Here is a 24,029-nt window from a genome sequence, read left to right as displayed (position 1 = left end):
AAATATATTTTCATTGTTCAAATATACATTAATATACATTAAGTCTGACTATCATATAATAAGTTAAATACAAAACTAAAGAAAAAATAGGGTTAAATATAATTCAAAATATTTTGCTAACAATGTTAAATGTTAATAAAATGTATTAACTAAGGAGTAGGATGGCACAGTTGTTAGTATGTTTTTTGTTTTGTTTCTTTTTCATAAATACAACAGTAGTACCTGATGTCTCAGTGGCTTTAAAAATTAAATTATGCATGCAAACCTGTGAACTAGAAAGATAACTAAGATTTTAATACTAATTAAATGACCGCGGGCACTTCCCACCCCCCCTACATTCTCAGAGTAGAACAGACTAACCTTCTAATGAAAGACGGTCCACCCCCCATGGACAGGAAAAGTGCCCACAGGCACTTAAACTTAATATGGTCAGTAACGGTAAACAGTAACATGGTAAGAAGGAGCACGTACAAACGTTTTCGAAATAACCACATGTAAGACTCTGATCCTAAAAATGTTTAGGGAGAAAGTGGAATACTGGTGTGTATTTTTTCTTTAAACTACCAATACCAGCCATATACAGTCTGTAACGTAGGGATTTCTATATGTCTTTATTTAGTGTTTACATCAGTGACAAAGGCTAAACTTTTAGCTTCAGTAACGTGTACATATCTCCCCTTTTACTTCTTAAACTTTTAAAATACACGTTTTGAATAGAAAGAAATCCTCTTCCTGGTATAGCACACCAGCACGTCTTTTTTCTCCAATCAAAGGGGTGTCAGATGGTGTCAGCCAATCACCATTCTGCGTTGGGTAGCAACGGGTGACTGTTCTCAGGCGGAAGATGTAAACAGCTTAATGTTCGTGTTAAATATTTTTTTTTAAGTCAATTAAACGGGCACAGTTAAGACATTAAATATACATATACATACTGTATACAGTACAGTTTGCATATGGTAATATGTTTATGTTACGCGATTAAAAAATAAATAAATAAAAATGAAAAGTCCAGCACCAGCTGGATTCAAACACACAACCTGCCAGTTGGTAGTCACGCACCTAGACCAGTAGGCTACAAGACAGCTCGCATGATCAGGCAGGCGAAACAGCCCTACATAGCTCTGCTGCAGTACATGGATATAATCATACCGTTATTAAATTCTTTAGATACGCGATTCCATATTATATTCCCTTTTAATCAAATTCTAAAAGTATGCTTGTTGACTCCGGTATCACGTTAGTTAAAGACTTCGAAGCTTACAATGTTTAGGGAGAAATGGAATACTGGTGTGTATTTTTTTCTTTATAGTACCAAGACCAGCTATATACTGTATGTTTACGTTCCAAAATTAATATCGTTTATGGCCTTCACACGCGTTACAGTATGCTCCTATTCTTTTTATGCTCAGCTACTAAGATTTCCCTTCAGTGGTAAAATTCAATATCTACAACGGGCACAGTAAAGACGTTTACAGTAAGTCTTTCTACGACAGACCAACGGACCACGAGTGCCCCTGTCGGTCAACCAATCACGCACCGCGGTATCGCGTGTCATCTTACCTGCGGTGTCTGTACCGCTCACTTTGAATGGCTGCATCTGTATAATCCAGAATTATGTCCCCATATTCCATAGAATGCAGAATCCATCAAATTCTTTTGACCAGAAATAAGGATATTACTTAGAACCAAACCATTTGTTTGGTATGCTTGGTATCATATTGTTAAATGTGATGAGTGGTATATAGAAATTAAGTTAGTTTTAAGTTAATTCAATGGGTGTTGTTTGGAGTTTTGTCAGTACAATATTCATTGATTATAATTGACTCAGCCCACAATGGCTTGAATCTAAGTGACCAGGCAACATTACTAATATTGAACAATGACTGCGCCAATCTAAGTCAGTCAGTCTTAGTCACCAAGCCAGTCTTTTTATGAATGATACAGTGCAAACATGGGGCTCAATCCAGTTTAAATGCATGAATACAAAGATTGAAAAAATAATATAAGTACCGAAGAGACCAATTTATGTTTTGTAAAGGGACTGTTGCCTTATAGTTGTGGTGGAAGATATATATTCCTTATATAAAGAAAATGTTTGCTGCTTTAACATTTTGCAGTTTGAAGCAAGGAGAAAAGTTCTCTTTTGTATAGCATCTGCTTAAAGAGTAACCTTGTCCTTTGAAGAGGAATAAGAAACAGTAAATGTTATTCAAGCCTCATTTCAGAGTTACAGCAAAGCCTTAAAAAAAAGATCAAAGAAACAGAGGTCAACAGAGATTAAGATGCATTTGTAACTTTTCTTATGTTCTGAAATTGTGGGAGTTCAAGTACAGATCAATGCTTATTGAACATAAGGCTTCCTATATAATCAGGACGGTTTTCAACAATAGTACTACAGTATATTTACTTATTTGTAGTAGCTATTCCTCAGAGATACCATGAGTAATAAAAATTAACACCTCTTCTTTTTTAAAATGGCTACAGCATTATGTATTCTATATATTTTAATATCTGTGGTTATCAATATGTTTGCATCTAAACAATCATTTTTAATATTTATTGATTTTTAGACAGACCTATTGGTGCCTCTTTCTCTACAGATACCACATCCATCAGGTTGAGAGTGAGCCAGTACATACAGTAAAACAAATCTGGCCAGGGTGCTCTTTACTGTGAGATCGTGTGACTTACTAGCTGTCCGTCATTCCGCTTGATCACCTGAGTCGATATAGTTTGATTTTCGTTGACTCATGAATATACTATACTTATAGCCCCAAACTTTGCCCGGCCCCAAGTCCAACTTTGTTCACAAACTGTTAAAAAGCCCAGTTCAGGGTGTCTAATTAATTTAGAAGTAAGAACCTGCCTGATGTTACAAGACATACACTCCTCTGAGACTAATGTTGTTATAGTTTACCTTCCCAACCTGAGCATTAGTAGAATAACATCTCTGAATCCTTCATCCTTGGATTCCCAGTGATCTATGAAGTTTCACTGCCCCCTAGCAGAGCTAATCTCCCCATCCCCCCCTCGGCTGCACAGCTCTAGCTATGGGAACCTCATCCGAGGACAGTCAGGTATTATACAGGTCTCACAAGAAGACCACTCATCCATCTGCTGAAAAAACAGGGCTTAACCTTTCAGTAACCAAATCACAAGTGCTCCCTCTCCACCGATTCTTGCCTTACTACAGCATCCCTAGCTCCTCACTCATGGACTCACAGCTGCTTCCAACTTCTAGAAGAATTGTGACTGATGAACATGCTCCCTCACTCTATTCAAGAGCAAAACATGATGCAAACTCCATCTGGAGTTTGGATCCCTGTTAAACGTTTTTCCCAACCCTTGTGGGGTATGGAGAATCTTTTACTCCTGATAGCCTTTTTATTCACAATATAGTTTCCAGAGACAATGTAGCATTTAATAAATCTGTCATCTTTTGTTCTAGATAACCTAAACAGTTCTTCTGTCCCTTATACTGAGTTGATTTTACTGTGCTCAGCTTGAACATGCCTGAGATCTAGCTTTTGCTTTTCACACCTTGTTTTTTTTCCTGCTGGGAAACCTTGATCTCACTATTCCTCTACAATCCCCTGCAGGTTTTTGAACCACATTATTTTCAATTTAGTAACCATCCAGGTTATTTTGCCCCCTTTGGGGGTAGATAAATCCCCTCAACGATTTACAACCAGATTATGTTACTGTTCTCCTTGCGGGGTAAGAGAGAGAAAAGGAGCCTAGACTGTTTTCAGTTTCTCCAGTCGTAGCAGTGTAAGCCCACTCTCAACTGATCCCATCTGGCCAGGTCCGCTGTATAATAGTAATAAACTTTATTTTATATAGCGCCTTGAAAGGTGACTTAGACACAGCAACAATCGAGTCTGTGACTATTTTGCATCTTAACATCTCAGACTTCAATAAATTCTAGTACCTAACCTGACATTGCTAAGACAGCTTTCCTCTGCTCTGAGAAGGCTGCTGTCTCTGAACCCCATTAGTGCTTTCCTGTGCTAGTCATACTGCACGCATACTAGCAAAAAAACAATCTCATTGAGTACAATGATTACTGTGTTGAGACAGGATGTTGTTACCACATGGCCACCACAAATCCAAATGTCATAATATCATATAACACAGCTTATTATTTTTAATTACAGTATATTCATTCTTGTGCTTTGCTGCAGCGACTCCCCAATTTTGACCCTTCTGTGTTCTGGATTTCAGCTCTGGACAATGCTTGCCTGCTCCACTATTTTCCCCAATTTGACACTCGCTTTCTTTTGAGAGTGGTGTTGTCACTTGGCCTTCTCATCAGAACTACTACATGAGGCATAATTTCACTTACATGTCCTTCTCACTTTGCTGTATCTTATCTTCTCCCTGCTCTCTCTGAGTTCTTCCTCGCACTGATATCACCCTCCATGTCATTGTATCTCTTACTCGTGTTCTCACAGTCTTTCTCTAACTCTTCCCATGGCCGCCTCTATGATCTCCTCCGAGATTGTGTATTAAAGTTGACTCATGTCCCTGAGTCCTTGGCTTGTGGACGATTAGACCCACCAACTCACACAACTCCGGTTCTCACTTCCTCTAGATCGTCCCTTTCAGGGAGTAAGAGTGGATGACCCTTGACTCAGTCGATCTCTTTTGGGTGGACTCACCTACATTACCTTACTGAAACAGCAACGTTTCATTTGCATGCTAATTGGTTTCTGTTTAAGGGCGTCTTTAAATTCTTTTACTCTCCTCGAGCCTCCTTGATTGTTGGTCTTGTGTTCTTTCACATGCATTCGAAGGCTATATGCATGTCTATATTGTTCGTTACGTATACATAATTGAAAATATATATGTAATCCTAAAAGAAAGGCAACATGTTTACAACAGACAGGACAGTTCCTGTGCACAGGCAGACAGACAAATCATGTACCATTGAGAGTGGAACAAAGAAAGATTTCCACTGAGCATGGGCATTTTGAAAGGGGATCACAGATTTCCAGGAGCACTGAATTGGATATGACACCCATATTATCCTAAAAACATTAGGGAACAATTGCATTCACTTACAAAAAGATTTACAGTAACTACTAGGACACGAGGAAGTATGTCATAATACTTCATATCTGTGTCAATATTTTTTTAGAACTGAAGAACCTGACCTGTGAAGTAGTGAGTCCACAGTGAGTCAGTGAGTCCTTTTTGTGAGGACAAGGGTAACTGCTGCAGCTACTCAGATTGCATGTCAGACTCGGATTCACTGGCCAAAAAAGAACGATGGGTGATACTGGTGGTGCATTAGCTGTTACTGAAAACATGAAGTTCATTTAATAGGCTGTCCTACTTCTAAGATATAAGATTTACTGTACACTAGACACAGATTCACATGGACACGAGCATTCAGAGTGGCTGCATCTGTATAAAGGCAAGAAAAGGAAAAGTAGAGAATAAAAAAGACATATCATTTGTATTGATTGAATACCTGGATGTTAAGACAGTTTCTAGCCAGGTGTAACTTACTGTATTTTATTTTTCATATGTAATGACCAGGTAACAGAAAAACTGGAAAGTACTGTCATGGCAGCTAGCGACTACCTAAGGACTGACCTGGAAAGAGATCTTCACAAAAAAAGGTATATGAGTGCAACCAGTCACAGATGTTATATACTGTGGATCTAATGTGTTTTGTATGAATCAAATTATTGTGGGCACAGGACACCTTGTTGCAGGCAGGCACTGGATGAATTTATTCAACTGCAGGTGGGAACAGGTGGTTAGATAATGGAACTTCTATACTATCTATGTTAGTACTGAGAACACACTCTTCATTTGGAAAGGACGTACTGATCACACAAAACTAGGAAACAACTTCCTCAATCGATGATTAACAGACCATAAACTTCTACTGTGACACAAGCCTTTTTTAGTATGGTGAGAATGTGCAAGGCAGAATCCAGCACAGAAGACTTCATGAATAGTATTCATTTCCTCTACAAGGCACAGTCAGTGACAACGTTTGTATTCTTGGTAACCTGAATAAACTAATTGAAAAATGTGCTTTTGTTACAACTAAGCAGCTGCTTGGTGAAGTTCAGACTGAAATATAGCCGTTTTTCACATTGCTGTTCTGTAAAGGTTGTAGACATTCAAACAGCCATATCATGTTGTTTGAAAATAAATTCCTGTACTTTATAGAAGCTTTCTATTTTTGCCTCTTTGCAGACATTATTAAGAGTTTTATTTTTTAACATTAAGATTGGGCTTGCTTGCAAATAACTGATGAAATAGAAAAAAAGATCTCCCTGTCTAGTTTATTATACAGTAGTTTAAAATGATTAGGACATACAGTTCTGTCCTTACTTCCAGAGCTGTTGGAACATTCAGTGTATAAGTTTTCCCTTCAGATGATGAAGCAGGTTGACCGTACGTTAACCCTTTGTTGTAAACTCCAAGGCTGAAGCAGTTTAACCAGTGGGCCGAGCTGCAGCCCACTGTTTCCTTTCATTCACCTTCTGCTGAAGGATCTTTCTTAGTTGCAGGGACACAGCAGGTAAAGCAATACTGTAAGTGGGTGCATCACCTGAGAGTGAGCTCGTTGACCACTAAAATGCTAGTAGTATTTAAAGGTGTTTCCCAGAATTATTGTTCCATCTAACTTTGTTGAATAATAATATTGACTTATTAAAATATGTGATTTTTTTCTCAGGTGGGTTAGCTTTAAGAGAAGAGTTGTCAATGACAAGTCGGTTCCGATATTGGTGCGATTAACAGCGGCAACATTAAATCTCCGAGTGGTAGATGAACAGAAAAAGGAAACCAAGCAGCTGAAAGACCTGTTTCAGCACATGATAGAAGTGGTAAATACTATTTTTTGAGAAATTATTATTACTGAAAATCTCCTTTTTTAACACTTCCAGAATTCTTCCTCTTATATTGTTCACACACAGATTGTGTGATGTTTAAAATATTAAATAGTAATTCTGTCAGATGTGGAAAAATTTATTTACCTGTAAAAAGAAATCCTTTAGCCACTAAATGGTTCCCTTGTACCTCAGTAGATGCCAATCTCCAGCTAACCAGTGGCATCTCTGGCTGTAGCTGCTGTTGATTTCTCTGCTGTTGATACAGCACTCCTGCTGGGCCAGCCTGCCAGCATCCACACACACAGAGCTATCAAAAGACACGCATTGCTGTTTTATAAGAGAAGCTGTTTTCTTTTTCTCTCACTCCAAGAGTGTGCCACGTGCCAACTATATCCCGATCACTGCACAAAAAGGGACTTTATAGTGGCAAACCCATCTCCTATTCTGAATGGGGTTTACATAAAAGCAATCTGTGATACAGCAGTGTGATGCTCAACGCCATCAAATCTCAAGCGTTGTGTTGGCAGCATCATGTTAAGAGATGCTATTCCACAGCAGTGACCAGGATAATTGTCAGTATTGGGAGACAAATGGATGATGCAAAGTATAGGCAAATCCCAGTGGAAAACTTACACAAATCTCCTAAGATACTAAACCTAGGTAAAAAAATTCACCATTCAGCAGGACAAAGACATAGTATCTCAAAGCAAAATCTATACTGAAGTGATCTGTCAAGAAGAAAGTGAATGTCCTTGAGGAGCCTTGAATTCAGGAAAGAATTTAAAAAATATATCACCAGGTTTGCTCATTGTAATTTATCCCCAATATACCCCCAAAACTTGTCAGAACTAGAGCAATTTTGTCAGGAAGAATGGCACATTACCATGATGCTCACTGTTCACGTTTATTTGCTGGTGCTCCCAATAAGCATTGGCTTTAAGGAACTGAATAACTTTGTTTTCTTTGCAGCTTTTTCTGTCATTCAGACTCGTTTAACCCATTTAAGAATTTTCAGTTGATTCATTACAGTTTTGTAAAACAAAGAACTGTCTATTTACAGTATGATAAATATATAGACATATTTATTTGATATGTTTTATTCTAATTTATATTTAAAATACATACTGATGGAAAAAAGTACGCAACACCCCCACCTCCACACTCCCATCAGTGTGGAACAGGCTGAAGACTCATCTGTGAAGAGGACCTGATGCCTCTGCTGATGAGTCCATCACAGCCTCTGTCTGGCCCAAGCCAGTCTGGTGTGACATCTAGGAGGTGTGAGCAGAGGGCTTCTGACAGGTCTCCTTGCTCTAAGGCTAGCAGCATGGAGTCTCACTGTCCTGTCACTGATGCGGGCATTGTGTCTGCCGACACTTTCAGCAGCAGTACAGGTGGCAGATCTAAAACGATCTCTCAAATGGACCAGTCTGATGTGTCGGTCCTGCTCTGTTGTGATCACTCGAGGGCGACTGGATCTTGGACGGTCATCTGTCCTGCCGGTCTGCTGAAACCCTCTCTGCAGTTGGGATACAGTGGAGTGGCTTACTCCATAGTGTCTGGCAACGTTGGCACATGACATGCCTGCCTGCAGCATGCCAGTGGCCCTTGCTTCTGGTGTCATTCAAGGCATTACGGAATGCACAGAAAAGTGACTAAGTGTGGCCTTTTTCTTGCAGTGACCTAAGCTTTGAATTAAGGCCTATTTAAAGGTGACCTCATCAGGCATAATTCCACCTGGACCTACAGTAGTTGGTTAAAAATGCACCTAACGAGCTTTTGTGTAATTGGCAAGTTGCAATGCCTCACTGCACAAGCTGTATTGCTGGCCAGAGGGCTTAAAACAAACTGACAACCTTTTGTGAAAGAACATAAGCTATAACTCTAGTATTTTCATTCCAGAAAATGTTGTGTTTCATTTTTCCATCAGTATATATATATTTAAAACCGTTAAAAAAAAACTGTTTATCAATGCAAAAAATGACACATTTTCCTTCAGTATATTGTGATATGTAAAGCAAGTGCAAGAAAACTTTCACAGGATTTGTTTTCCATAACATTTGGATTCCCTTTTTGAACTCGTATTGGTGGGTCAGGATGGAGTAGATTTTAATCCCTTCTTTTTATTTGCAGGTTGACAAAGCTCATGAAGGAGTGAAGAAAAGGACACTGCTGTAGGTTATTGACAAAGAAGCATTTTTATGCGCTGTGGCTTTTAGACAAATATGTTACACTTGTTTTTATGACAAATGTGACCCTTGTGAATTGTAAGCCATACAATCAGTTCTTTATTTAATTTACTAAATGCATTGCTAACAGTGGGATTCTTCTTTTTGTGACCTTTCTAAAAATGAGGAATCCAGATGCCTTTTTAATGCAGTTGATAATCATTTAAATAATAACATACAAGACATTAAATATTTTCCATATCTATGTATACTGTGGGCAGCACAGTACGTTTATTATAGGCTTTGTAGAACAATTTTCAGATTTGCTGCAATTGCCCACCATCTTTACATTTTTAATAATAATAATAATAATAATTGCTTACACTTATATAGCGCTTTTCTGGACACTCCACTCAAAGCGCTTTACAAAGCGTCCACCTGGATGATGCGACGGCAGCCATAGTGCGCCAGAACGCTCACCACACATCAGCTATCAGTGGGGAGGAGAGCAGAGTAATGTAGCCCATTCATAGAGGGGGATTATTAGGAGGCCATGATTAGTAAGGGCCAATTGGAAATTTGGCCAGGACACCGGGGTTACACCCCTACTCTTTTCGAGAAGCGCCCTGGGATTTTTAATGACCACAGAGAGTCAGGACCTCGGTTTTACGTCTCATCCGAAGGACGGCGCCTGTTTACAGTATAGTGTCCCCGTCACTATACTGGGGCATTAGGACCCACATGGACCGCAGGGTGAGCGCCCCCCACTGGCCCCACTAACACCTCTTCCAGCAGCAACCTTAGTTTTTCCCAGGAGGTCTCCCATCCAGGTACTGACCAGGCTCACACCTGCTTAGCTTCAGTGGATTGCCAGTTGTGAGTTGCAGGGTGATATGGCTGCTAATTCATTTTTTAAAGAATGAGATTAGCATAATAGAGAAAAGGGTGGCTTCTACCAAAATCGATTTTTGCCAAAACATACTCATGTAAGTAGCAGCCTTAATAGCCCAGCAGTGTTAAGCAGTGTGTCAGTTCCTAGATGTTGTGCAGGGGTGGTTGTTACCAAGTGGTGGGGAAAGCTTTATGGTTAATGTTACCAGCCAGTAGTATAACTTTGCCATCTAGTAGGTTTTCGTATTTTACTCTTTGCACATTTTCACAGATAGTTTAGTAACAGTATTACAGACAAGAATAAACATTTTTGCAAAGAGTTAATGCCTTGTTTTACATTAATGTCAGTAATTTACAGAAATACAATTTTAGTAATTTGCCATAGGTACAGAGCAGCAAGTTTGATGTTTATAAATGTGAAATTTATTGGACCACATACTTAATTTTAAACGTTTTTCACAGTGCAACTTCTTTTTCACAGTGTTTAATGGTATTTGTTTAAACTGTGAGAATTATGTGTTAATCAGGAAAGGCACATGCAAATTTATATGGTTCATATATAAAAAATGTATCTCATAGTTAAAACTCATGATAGCCAGATTTCATTATAACAAAGTGAAATTCTTATATGAAAATACTGATACAGTAAGTAATCTTTTTCTGTTTTGTGCATATATGACTTGATTTTTAAAATAAACCATAAATTCATTTAAAAATGATGTCATTTTTTAAAAAATATTCATTTACAAGGAATTTAAAAGTTCACCCTCACTATGGAACCTGGTAATATACAGATGCAGCCACTCAGAACGTGCATTAATCCTTTTTACCCACTGGTGGAACTGTGATTATGGTGTGTGATTCATTGTCCAAAAACATTGATAGGTGGTACATGTGGTGCATTAGATGTTAGTGAAATAATTAAATCATCTAATCTGTTTTCTTACTGTTTATCATCTTTAAATCCACTGTGGAATATAGTTATATGAAATTATGTAACTAAAGGGACATTCTGGTAGCTGACAACAGAAAATAACAGGAGTATAACGTCTGTGAATGTCATAAACAATATTAATTTATTAATATAAATATACATACTGTTTATAGCTGGTAGTAGTAGTTATAAAAAATTAAGTACACTGCCGTATTACACCTTCTTCAAAAACATTTTCTGCATCAAAGTCTTTATCTCAGACACTTACTGTGGTTATTTTGGAAACATTTTGACATGCCCCTTCTTATTATTATTAAGTTTATACTTTATAAAAACCTATGTTTTAGCCTTTTCTATGAATGCTTGCTGTAATTATTGTTGCAAAAAAAAGTTGTAAGACGTTTTTAAATCCACTTAATAGGGAATACTAATATGGAATATTATATGGAAGCAACTTAAGGACAATTATGGTAGCTAAAAATAACAGAAGTACAATTATAATCAAGTCACTGAAAGTCATTAATATTAATTTAAGAATATGAGTAAAAAATAAAAAAAATAAGGTACACAACAGTATTTCACCTTCTTCATAAACATTTTCTGCATCAACGTCTTTTACGTTGGTCACTTGCTGTGGTTATTTTGGGAAGATGTTGACTTGCTCCTTTCACTAGGTCTGTTGTAGTGGAAAATCAAACACCATTTAGAGAGACATATGGGTGGCTTAGTGGTAGAATTCTGCACTATCATGTGATGGAGTTTGAGTTTGATTCCAGTCAAAACCAAAAAAGGTTTGGTTTTAATAAATTGTCCCTTGGGCATAATAACGACTTTTTCTCACAATAAAATAATATGTACATTACATTCACATTTCTGATTATTTTACCTATCACAATATGCCAAGTATTAAAATAAAACTAATAATAAAGTAATGATATAAATTAACCTCCAGACCAACAATCTCCAGAATGCTCAGAAAGAGCAAGGGAATTTAAAGATGACCAGAAATCACAAATGTATTTTTTACATGTACTGTATACAACATTTAGTTTCAAGTACAATTTTTAACGGCAAAAAAATGTATATTTTTAAATTATAAAATTTTAAATCTAAATATTAGTTTTTTATACATTTTGATGCTATTTTTGTCTTCTTAATAGTTGCTATAATTATATTATATCACATATATATCCTATTATGATGTTAGTAGTTTTTACAACTATATGGCTTCATTAGAGGTGTTAAAAAACTGTTTTGAAATTGTTACGATCGTGTCCTGCAAGCCATCTCTCACCTAGTGGTTGCCCTGAGAAACTGTTTCCAGGACTCATTGATTAATTCCAATTTTTTACTGGTGATCTGCATTTTTTTCTGTAATTAACCACTCTCTATTTAAAGATAGAGCCAATGGGGCTCCGTCATTGTATTTTCACCCCCATCCTAGTTTCCCGTCTGCACTTATTTTTCCCTTGTCCTGGTTTTATTTAATCCCTGTCCCGTGTGATCTCGTCTGCACTCTGATTCCCCAGTAGTAGCCTCAGACCCCTCTCCTGGTGGTCGTGTCACCCTGGATCCCGAAGCCTGTCTGCATTCCTGCCTGTGGTTCTTGACGCCAGGATACTGCTCCAAAGTCGAATGTCCTGTTCTGCCCTGGAAGCCTGGCTTAGATCCCACTCTGTAGCCGAAGCTGCTCAAATCTGTGATGGTCTGTCTTGCCAGGGTAGAGATCCCCAGATGCTGACCACCAGCTTCTCGCTGCTGAGGCAGTCTGATCACAGTCCACTCAGAATACCACAATCTGCTCCCACCCCGCTCCAGAGTATACCGGTCTGATCGCGGTCTGGTCAGATTACCGCAATCTGCTCACACCCCGCTCCAGAGTATACCGGTCTGATCGCGGTCTGATCAGATTACTGCAGTCTGCTCCCACCCCGCTCCAGAGTATACCAGTCTGATCGCAGTCTGAACAGAATACCGCAGTCTGCTCCCACCCCTCTCCAGAATATACCGGTCTGATCGCGGTCTGATCAGATTGCTGCAGTCTGTTTGTACCCTGCTCCAGGGGCGCCGTATAAATGGCTGACCCTGTGCTCTGACCCCAAGCCTCTTTCCCTGTCTGTGTGTCTCATGGAGAACAAGTTGGGGTATGCAAAAAAGACATATTCCTAATACAAGAAATTGTATGTGGGCAATAAAGTGATCTTAGTTTATTTACCAGTCTGATCACAGTCTTGCAGAAGGATAGTTAGAAACACCATCATTGACCATCCATTCAATCCATTTACTCAAAGTGTATACCATTCATAAGGAGACTTTATGGTCTGTTTCTAAGGAACTCTTTCATCCAATATGTGAGCCCACCATTCACCCCCAGGAAAATATTATAATGAAATATGGGTCTTCATTGTGTTAAAAGCCAAGCTAAGCTATCCATGGATACAACTTTAGCTAAGATATTTTGTTGCTGCAGGTGTTTAGTTAAGATGTTGCACAGGTAGTAGCGCAGTAGCAGCATCTTCCATCTGCCTGTAACAGGGCAGCTGGATCTGGAGTGTCAGATTAATCCACCAGAGGAGACACCCCAGATACACAGGGAAATTCGTTAATACGTACGTACAAGGTTATCAGACAACTGGACTCACCGGTGAGAAACCTACTTAAGAGATTACCTACTTAGGGTGTTAGACTCCTAGAAATATCAATGAATTTGCTTCGATGAGTTGGAAAAATGTATTATAATAAACAGCAGCAGTGATAATCCCCCCGGTTGTCAAAGATTATATCCTGAATTACCCACTGAGTCTCTTCAGGAGGGTGATCTGGTGGAGGGAGTTAAAACCTTATTTCTTATTAGGGCTGTTTGGTCACAATGGAACGTGAAACAGGAGGAACCTACAGGGTGTACTGTATGTTAGGGGCAGACAAGGATGGAAAAATGGTCAGGATAAAAAAGGAGAAAGCTAGCCCTAAGATGCTTGATGAAGGAGACTTTGAAGAGATGAAAACAGTTACTAGAACTAAGCGCCGAGTGAGGTGTAAAGTCTGGTAAAAGACTTGCCTAAAATGTATAAAAATCCAGTGGAATTTTGGGCACAAGTAAGTGAAATTCATCAGATAGACATGCAGTCTATATTGAGGGCTAAAATGATACCTGAGGGTTAGGAAAAATGTCAAGGAATGTCCAGACTAGGAAGGCTCTCATTGCAAATAGTGACACAGTTGATAAGTGTGAAATAATGGTCTGAGACATGATGGAAGTAGGCTGACTAAATCAAAGTGTCTGAGTTTGGAGAAAATGACAGCATGCTCACGAAAGAAAGATTAATCTGTGTGGGAGTTTATGGACAGGTGGGTCTGTTGAGAGGTTCATTTATGTAAGGCAGGATCTGTAGAGTGTGATGCTCCTGGAATACTGTCACAGGGTAAAAGTTGTTTGTGGCTATAAAGCTGTAATTGCAGAAGATTCTGTTAAGGCAAGTAAGTTGACCGAACTTGGGAAGTCACAAGAAGAGAGCTGATTAAGCAGAACAAAATGTGGAAAATAGTAAGGTGAGTAAGATAATGGTGGATCAGTCAGGAGGCCTTGGTTGAGGCTATCAAATTTCTAATGGGAAGAACTGGAGACCTCAAGCCCAGAAGCCAGGAGGTCTCCAATATGTTATAACTGTGGGCATCTAAAACACGATTGTTGGTTTAAGAATAAACAACTGAAGGGATTATCTTGGGATAGTTTCATGGAGAAACAGAAGAGAGAGTCCCTTTCCACAACATACTGTAGGATCGCAATAGTGTGTTAGAGTTTTCCAAATTAAACTAATTGAAATAAACAAATCACCTGGTGAGAGGGGAGTATGGGATGGAGAATGTGAATTTTTCAGACACTGTGCAATGCACCAGAATTAGGTCTGTCACAGCCAGAGAAACCATTTAAGCTTTTTGTACATGAACATCAAGGTCATATTAGTGCAGTTCAACACAAAAGCATGGAGACAGAAACAGACCAGTTGGGTTTTACATGCAGAAGTTAGATCCAGTAGCTGCGGGCTTCCCTACATGTCTCAGAGCTGTGAAAGCTGCAAGCTCAGCTGTGCAGCTCACTTCAGGGATTGTAGCTGATGATCCTTTAACTGTTTGCATGCCACATGCTGTACATAAAAGTTTTAGCACAAGGAAGATCTCGAAAGATTACAGCAGCTCATTGGACAGGTTGGGATGTGCACTTGATAGCACCTGGTACTGAAATTCAAAAATCACCCCCTCAAAATCTGGTTGCTTTAATGCTATAACCAGATGAAGGTGAGGAGCATGTGCCTGAGCATTTTTATTGGGAACCTTTGAGACCCGAGTTGACAGAAGAACCGCTAGAGAATCCTGCCTGAACTAGTGGTTCTAGCTTCATGGTAGGTGGAAAAGGGTTTCTGGATATGCAGTGGTCTCACTACATGAGATTATAGAGTTAAGAGCTTTATGAGCCGTCTCAGTCAGCACAGGCAAGAGAAAGAAGAAATATTTAATATTTACACTGATTTTAGGTATGTGTGGGGAGTGGTTTACAGTATGACTTTGCTAGTGTCAGAAAATGGAGACAATTCATTACTGCTATTGGCAGTCATAAAGTTTGTGTCACGGATGTCAGAAGGGCAAGACGTGGAATGACAAGGAGAGCAGTAGAGACCCTATGCGTAGCGGTAAAAGGGGCAACACAGGGGTTAGCCCAGGCTCAGGGGGTCAGACGATAACGGGGTAGAAACCTTTGCCCTCAGGCCATGGACGTGGGGTGACCTGGTGCTAGGCAGGTCTGAGGACATCCGTACCCTCAATGCTGAGCCAGGAGCAGAGCAGGCACAGGAATTAAATAGGCTACACAACAAGTCACAGGGAAAGGGAACAGTCCCGCTAATGTAGCCAAAACAGCTGTTGTGTCACAAATCAATGCAGGAAAACCACAAGCGAATGCGAACAGTCTTCAGCGATCATTCCTGTACAGATGATTAAAGAATGACAAAGCTCAGCTTCAAGGGAGGGGATTTGGTCTTGGATGGAGGGGGAGGGGGCTAAACTGAATACAGGGCATCTGGATTTACACTCCTACTGCGGGGGTAGTAGCACCAATAGCTATTAAAGGGTTTTTCCCTGATCACTGTTTAAAGCCTGACAGTAGTTTGATGTCCAGTCTTTGAGCTTGAGTTGAATGATACTGTGCAATGTAGTTACAGCTGTCCATGGGCTTGGCCACAGCCTTGGGCTACACAGGTGTTGGAGGACACGTGGTGCTTCCCAGAGCCTGTGTTCCTGACCTATATACATATACACGTCTCGCTCTGACCATAATACATTATCATTACACTAAGCCCATAGCTGCACACAGGAAACAGTAACTTAGCTGAATTCGATGTACCGATTGCACAGGGAACCACAGATTTCTTGTCTGCATCTTTCTTAGCCACAGACATTCTAAAACGCCTCCCTGACGGTACAGGAGCAGTTGAAAATGGGAATGAAGACAGTGGGAGGGGTCATAAATGATAAGATCAGCCTTCCTTTGAACTGGAATATAATACAGCTCTTTAAGCCGCTTATGTGTTTGGCCAATTATTTTACTAGCAATATTAACAATTCTGGCCAATTTCACCTTACTCTTAATGCTCAGACTACCACAGCACACAGGATATCACACTGTGATGTTCTGAAGACCAGAGCCTTCTGCATCAGCCTGGACTGTAGAGGACACCCCCCTGAACCCCTTGTCTCTGGTCCTCATGTCTTGTCCTGTCTGATGACAGCTAGGCACCCTGTAATTTTAGCTGGCCTTCTGGCTGCAGTTCAGGAATGAAAAGGTTTGAATGTTACTACTGCAGAACAGATGTCTGCTGTCATGGCCCGTACCTGCCTGGTGGTTTATCATGCCAATGTTGCCCACGCTCGAGCAGGCCGAGCTCAAATAACTCTTAGTGGTGTAGAACAAGCTTTAGCCCGAGAAAGTTTTGCATAGGATATAATAGATCACGGCTGGATGTTTTACTGGGTCGTTCTTGCACAAATAGTCCGGCTGCTAACCATACCTACCTTTCTTTATAATGCAACGCTATGTACCCGAGTGTCTCATATTGTATGAGTGAGATCCTCTGGTTTTTGAAGGCCACAGCAGGAGGGACAGAAAGATGCTGTAATAAATCAATTAATTAATAAATCAATGTAATAAATTGTATGTGTCACGGAGAACCGGACTTCGTACGAATACAGAGCTCAGGGAGGAAACCTCAATCGTGAGCGAGGAAGGGAAGACTAGTGAGGGTTTAAATAGTGCTGAGTAGATTGGTGCATGGACGTTTAGGGAGAGAAGAGCTCGTGGGAATGTGGGAGCGCTTACATGCGCGTGTGCGATTCGTGACAGTATGATGCATTGAAAGGTTAAGAAGTAAAGTTTGCTGGCTGCTATGTTGTTATGTCTGTTATGTTATGTGTAGTAATCTCTAGTCTACATGATTGACTGTGCTACGGATATTTCTGATCAAATAATTTAAGATCATTAATCCTATTTTTCCATAGAAGCTTGCAAAACTAAATGATCTTGGCAAGATACCAAGGACATCTCAGTCTAAAATTGTTTGAGTTACTCACATGTAAAAGTGATGACGTGTGAATAAATGTGCTATAAAAGACTGTGGTTTCTGGTTTGTAAGTTGAAGATTGGGTTTTGTACTTTGAGGCCTGTGTTCCTTTCTAACAAGGGTCTAACAAGGGTTAGTGAATGAGCAGTCCAGGTTAACACAGGGGAGCTGGACCCTCATTCTCAGGTGTGGCAGAGAGTGGCAGAGAGGCTCAGGGGCAGAGGCTCCGTGACTGCCCTCACTGTCACAAGGGCCCTCACTGTCACAAGGGCTGCAAGATGCCAGCTCCAGGAGAAACATCTTGCCCAGGAAGGGGTAGGTTCCAGCTACAGTCTCAGAGAGGGATTAAGCAACAGAGAGCTTGTTCTACAGGAGAGAACAGGGTTGTTTGAATGAAAGGCGATAGCCTCCTAGACCAAACGGAAGAAGTCTAGGAGTAGGAGACTTGGTTAAACAAATGTTTATTAACATTGACAGTGACTAATAGGCACACCTGCCTAGCTAGTATGGGATGCAAATACGCTCACATGTGGTGCACTAATTGGCTAATTGGCTAATTGGTGAAGAGGCTCAGAGTCACATTCTCACATGGGGTCCACTGAGAGGTTGAAGGTGGTATGTAAGGGATGATAGTGGGTGTTGAATAAGTTTAATGCAAGCTTTTGTTTGGTAAATGTGGGGTTGGTGTGTGGTAGAATAATTTTCCCTACACAGGCTGTCTACTGTCTATTGTTTCCTAGATGCTCATGTCTCATGAAGCAACTGCTGTGAGGTAGGACTGGCATTATCATGTTTTCATCAGATCAATAGGAGGTTTGAAATAGCTGTTTGCTGTTTAAGGCTGTCAAATCTTATTTGATCCCAGTCATGGAAGTTCCAGCAGAAGCCATTTCAGAGCTTGCATGACATTTCAAGGACCTGCCTTCAGGTGTAAAGGATGGGTAGTTAGAACAAAAACTTCTAAAAGAAATTAGTCCATAAGTACAGTATGTTTTTTTTCTGGGAAGTCCATACCGATCAGTGTCCCCCTCACTTAAAGCTTTCAAATACACACAGCTTTTGAGCATTGTTAAAATATTGCAAACACAATTCGCATGTTGTAACTTCATTAACATTTAGGACTTGCTCTCGGTATGTAACCAGGTGATAAGATGGTGCAGGAGGTGGGAGAAGTGTCCTCATGTAGACTGGGAGTTCCTGTTCAGGACAGGATTACACATACAAAACTAGCTGAATCTGTAATACCCATGTGAATGTGGGCTAGAACATTCTACTTGGGCTGCAAGAACATGATACCAATGTTTATTTGTACCACCCTCCCCTAATGTGTTAATTTTGTTAACATCAAGTATCTGAGTCCTACCTCAGTCCCAGCCCTGTGCTCGGACATTGGGTTTCTTCCCCTCCCTTATTTAAAGCTGCTCTCCATTGTAAACAAACCTTTGCTTGCACTCATGGCCTTGCTCCTGGCTTCCCCTCAGCTTGCTGACTTCCTGTGCCTGCTTGTGGTTTCCCTTTGCCATGAAGAGCATCAGCTTGCCTGGGCTCCCAGTGCACTGCTTTCAGCTCCACTTGCTGATTTCCCAGAGCCTAATGAGTGGGTTCCCTCCTGTTCTGTGACTGCTGCTCTCTTCAGGGGAGTGCAGCATCATTACAGACTCATTTAAAGAGATAAAATTGCATTTCAAATAAGACAAGGGGGTTTTTCCTGGCTGTTCTGTAAGTATAAGTATATTGTTTCCATGGATATTCCGAACAATTATGCTCTTTTTAATCAATTGGAATGTTTTAATATTTAAAGTCTGAGAAAATGTCTGGAAGATGTCTTTGTATTTTTTTCTTTTCTACATGATGGACATTCTGGTGACTAATCTCATTTCTTACTGTTTGTGATTCTTGTCTTCAACTCCAACTACCTCTAGTAAAACGGTAGAAAATAAAGCTTGAAAAACAAGAAGCAGTTAAATTGTAACAATTTTAATATTCTCTCTGTACCTCCTCTAGTTAACAAGAGGGCAGAGCTCTATTGGCCTGAAGGTTCAACAGGTGTGTCTTTGTCTATCCCCTCTGTAAACACAACTCCCTTGCTGACCAGTTTCTGTATTTCCTGTCTCTTTTCTTAAATGCAAAATCATGTTTTAAATTGATTTCTTGTAAGTGGTGTTTATTGTAGCAGCTGAAGTTGGATATTAAACATGGAAAATTCTGGTCTTTTAAATACTGAAGTAGAAATGCTGAAGTGCAAATCCCGCGTCTTCTGTTTCAAGTGAACTGGTAGTTATGGGAGAGGATGTCTAGACAAGTCACAACTCTCGCCATCAGGCATGTGCACCCTCCTCAAAGTACAGTCATGGATTCCCATTAAACTAACCATTCATCCATTTTCACTCCGCTTTTCCTGGTAAGGGTCGCCATGTAGATCGGCCCAGACTTCCCTGTCCCCAGCAACAGATTCCAGCTCCTCCTGGGGAATCCCAAGGCACTCCCAAGCCAGCCTTGAGAGAGAATCCCTCCAGCGTGTCCTGGGTCTGCCACGGGGTCTCCACCCAGTGGGACATCCTAACGAGAAGCCCAAACCACCTCAACAGGCTCTTCTCGATCTGGAGGAGCAGCGACTCTGCTCTGAGGCTCTCCCGGATTGCGGAGAGTCAGCCCAGCAGCCCTGCGGAGAAACTTCCCGATCTCGTTCTTTCGGTCGTTACCCACAGCTCGGGACCGGGAAGTAGATTGACCAGTAAACCAAGAGGTTTGTCTTCAAACTTGGCTCCCGCTTCACCACTACGGACCGGTACAGTGCCCGCAGAACTAACCAGTCAATATCATGGAAAATAGTTTCTAGTAGCATGCGTAACAGCGAAATCCTTCTTGACATTTTTAAATCTTTTCAAACTTAACTCTTTACAGATGGAGTTTAATAACTCAAGATATCTCTTTCACTACACTGTAGATATAGCATTATATAGAGCAAATAGATATTCAGCTTTTCACAAATGTATGATTACTTATACTTATTAAATAGCTCATGTTTTCTACTTGAAAAATAAATCCACCTACACTTCTGGCTATATACATGTAGGACTTGACTTGAAGTGGAAATCTGCAGGAGGTCCTAGAGTGGAAGTCTGGGGGAGAAGAGTAAGTGCAGTGGGAGAGAACGGCAGTCTCCACCAGGTCTCCGTTTCCCACTTCAGTCTCCCTGTGTCTGTGCCCTGTGAGGCAGCTTCTTTAACTCTGGCTTGTTCAGTGAAAATGGGGAGCCATCCATATTTCTATCGTGTCAGTGAAACACCTAAGTGCTTAAAAAGCGGTTATAGTTTATGTACAGTGCACCCACACATAGTGTGGAACTTGAGCCCTTGTATACAAGTTTTTTTTATATAACCTGAGTTTTCCATAAAGAGGAAGTGCCCTTTTCTTAGCTTTTGTGTGAACGTGTGAGAGAATCCTTATTCATGATAAAGCAGGGGTCCTCCTTTAGCTGCCCTGGCTGTCTGAAGGTGTTGGGGGGAAATTACACTTATATAGTGCCTTTCTGGAAACTCCACTCAAGGTGCTTTACAGGTAACGGGTTACCCCTCCACCACAACCAATGTGTAGCCCCACCTGTCTAACGTGAGGGCAGCCAGAGTGCTCCACTAGGCTCACCACACCAGCTATCAGTCCAGAGAAGAGCACAGTGATGAAGCCAATAAATTAATAATGCTTTTTGCAGCCTATTACACTTAACTACTGATGTTGCCAAATCAACAAGTCGAAAAAGTAAGACACTTTCAATAAGTAACTTGAACTATTTTTGCATTTTTCTATATCTTGAAGTAGCTGAGTTTCCCAAGAATAGTCTGTGTTGGCCTTTTTTTATAAACAGTCTCTGTGTTTGCCACATCTTAGGTTTGTGTCTACGAATCCTGTCCCAATTATTTGACAGTTTCTACAGTCTGACTGTGAACTGTGGTAGGTTGGAGGGGTGTTGCATTTTTCCAAAAATGTTCCTTTCTTTTCAAGATGGTTAACTTCAAAGAGAACTCCTCACACCATTAAGCAAAACCATTTGGAATGGGCCCATGATTTCTTGGTATTTTAATAAGCCAAGCAGGGATGTGTCATCACCAAACGTATTGATTGCTCTTCTACTCATTAGTGTACAAAATGTGCAGCATGGGGACAAGACTCCATGTAAATTGAGTTTCTCAATTCTGTGAGATGGTGGTTGTTAGTCTGGTAGTTTTTCCCCACAGGAAGGGGATTTGCAAAGTTAATAACATTCGCGAAAGCAAGTTAAAAATTTGACATATCTGCAGGAAGTCTTCCACACTCATTGGCTGGACCTACGCTTTGCCTTACTCTAATTATCCTAACCTGTCTACACAGCTGTAGGTTTTAATACAAATGGGTACAAAACACATTTAAATTAATTGCATCTATTGAAATACAGCTAGCTGTTTAAATTATACCAGTTAGCTAAAGAACAAATTGCACATACCTCCACACTTCTTTCAATTTGTTGAAGTCTCATCCTTTATCATTTGTTGGTGATGGGAGGGTGTTGCATACTACTCAGATCAGAAAAGATGCGAAAGGGTTCCAACCTCCAAATGTCTCCAAACCTCTTCCATGCTCTGTGCACTCCCAACTCCACTTATCTGGAGCTCCGGCTCTCCTCCTCCCGATTCCTCACTTCTTCCTGTACCATCACTCTCCTCTGCTTTAAGCTGGCTTTTCCCTACTGCTGGAACTGCTGTATTGGCAGGCAAAGCCTGGGAACATGGGTTCCCAATGGTTTCCCGAAAGCTTTAACACTCTCTGCTTGGGCCACAGAGTCTGCAGCTGCCCACTTCTTTTCTGATCTAGTGACGTTTCCTGCCCCTCTGACCAGGTCGTCTCTGGAGTTTCTAAAGGACATCTCCACCCTGCACTTTGCCACCTTGCATTCTTCCACGACTAAAGACAGTTGCAGCTGTCCTGATCTTGGGTAAAGCTCCACTGATGTGAAGCTTGGAGGGTACTTGTTGATCTTTCTCTCCACTCCTTCCACTATGGTCATGGGCACCTCCTAAACTGTTAGCAGCCACAGGAGTCTAGACAGCAGCCCATGTTGATAAAGCCATGCATTAAATTTCCCTGATCCATCCTGATGAGTCCTGATCCATTGACCCATCAATCTTCCTCAGCCCCTCACTTACCTGCAATTCCATGTTGCTGACATTTCCGTTGTCCAATAGTCCTGTCAACCCACTTGCCCAGGCATTTTGATTCAATCCACCCCCATTAATGGAATGGCTTCACCTTGAATCTGGCATTTGGATCTATTGCTCACTCGACCTTTCCTGATCACAATGCATCTTGACTTCATTGGTTTGAACTTCATTCTTGTCCAGCTTGCCATGTCCTCTAGTGCTTTCAGAACCCACTTCTCTTGCACATGGGATGTAGTTGTTACTGTAAGATCATCCATGAACCCCTAAGGGTTGGTTGGCGGATAGCTGATTGCATCTGAAAACCCTGGGCTTGTTCTCCTGCTGTTGCTGTTATACAAGAACTGGGTGGTTCTTGTATACCTTATAGGGGATCGCACTTGGGCCAGGAAATGTTTTTATATTTGCTTCACCACTTCTTTCCAAAACAGTTCACTGATGTTCACTATCTCTTTAGTTGGTGTTTTAGTAATCCTTGGAATCTTTCCCCAAACTTTCTTCCTTTGGATGTTCTCATAAGTTTCTTTAAGATATTCCTCAATTTCTTCTTTAGAGTGCTCAAATTGTCATGGCCTGGCTTCTCCTAGAAGGGATTTAGCAAACTGAACAGGTTCTTGATGAACTGTGCTCTTCTGCTTTCACACATTCATAGCCATTGTCACTCTGCAAAGCTGCTGCCTCAGGCTGGTCTTTCTTCTGCCTTAGACCAAAATCTTGAACAGAATTAAAGAGAGCTCTAGTCTCAAGCATCCTATCTCTCTCTCTCCCTTGTAGTTGTTTGCTTTTCTGCTCCAATCTTACCTTTTCATACCAAAGTATTGACTTTCCATTCAACTGTCCTGGCTAGAGTTGCATCTAGTATCCTACTTATCTTCATCTAGTTATTGCCGTTCTGCTGTTGATTGCCTTGGGCCAGTTTATTCTCTCTGTAACACTGCAACCCTCAGTAAAGTTAGCGTTCCCACCCTTCACCTGTACCCTGTGATGGCCTTCCTCCTATTCATCAGATCAACAGGGTGGTAGAGCTGAGAGATGTCATAGCTAAACATCAACTTAGTGAAAGAGGATATACCCCCCCAGTTATAATTAAGGTAAAAGTGGCTTAAGACTTTCTGCAACTGGGGAGAAAGTTGAGAGGGGAAAAACCTCACCTACTGTATACTACCTGATTCACACAAAAAATGTAGGGATAAAGTCAATAACTCAAAGGGAAACATTTTTGTTTGTAATTCCTATTCCTCCAGCTTTAACCTCACTTATTTTTTGTTGGCTAAAATTAGGGAACACTTTCATTCAGAGGATTGCACTACAGTGTATTGTACAGGACCACTGTGGATGATATTCTTGTACTGTGTCCTAACCTGTTGTGGTGCCAC

At 40.6% G+C, this 24,029-nt stretch overlaps 1 protein-coding gene and 1 long non-coding RNA gene across 3 annotated transcripts in view; one reads left to right on the top strand and one right to left on the bottom strand.

Annotated features, from left to right (window-relative positions):
* The window catches only part of LOC148647738 (uncharacterized), a 187,194-nt gene extending 178,013 nt beyond the window's left edge, over nt 1-9,181 (top strand). For both annotated transcript variants that reach the window (XR_015926656.1, XR_015926657.1), the window contains 3 exons: nt 5,545-5,627; nt 6,701-6,851; nt 8,991-9,181. The gene's annotated coding sequence lies outside the window, so the exon portion shown is untranslated. The remainder of the gene's footprint in view (nt 1-5,544; nt 5,628-6,700; nt 6,852-8,990) is intronic.
* The window catches only part of LOC148647728 (uncharacterized), a 492,485-nt gene that overhangs the window by 240,701 nt on the left and 227,755 nt on the right, over nt 1-24,029 (bottom strand). The window lies entirely within an intron of this gene.

This window comes from Lepisosteus platostomus, chromosome 15 (genome assembly GCF_059453375.1).
Source record: "Lepisosteus platostomus isolate fLepPlt1 chromosome 15, fLepPlt1.hap1, whole genome shotgun sequence".
Classification (NCBI taxonomy): Eukaryota; Metazoa; Chordata; class Actinopteri; order Semionotiformes; family Lepisosteidae; genus Lepisosteus; species Lepisosteus platostomus.
This window is presented reverse-complemented; position numbering and strand designations above follow the sequence as displayed.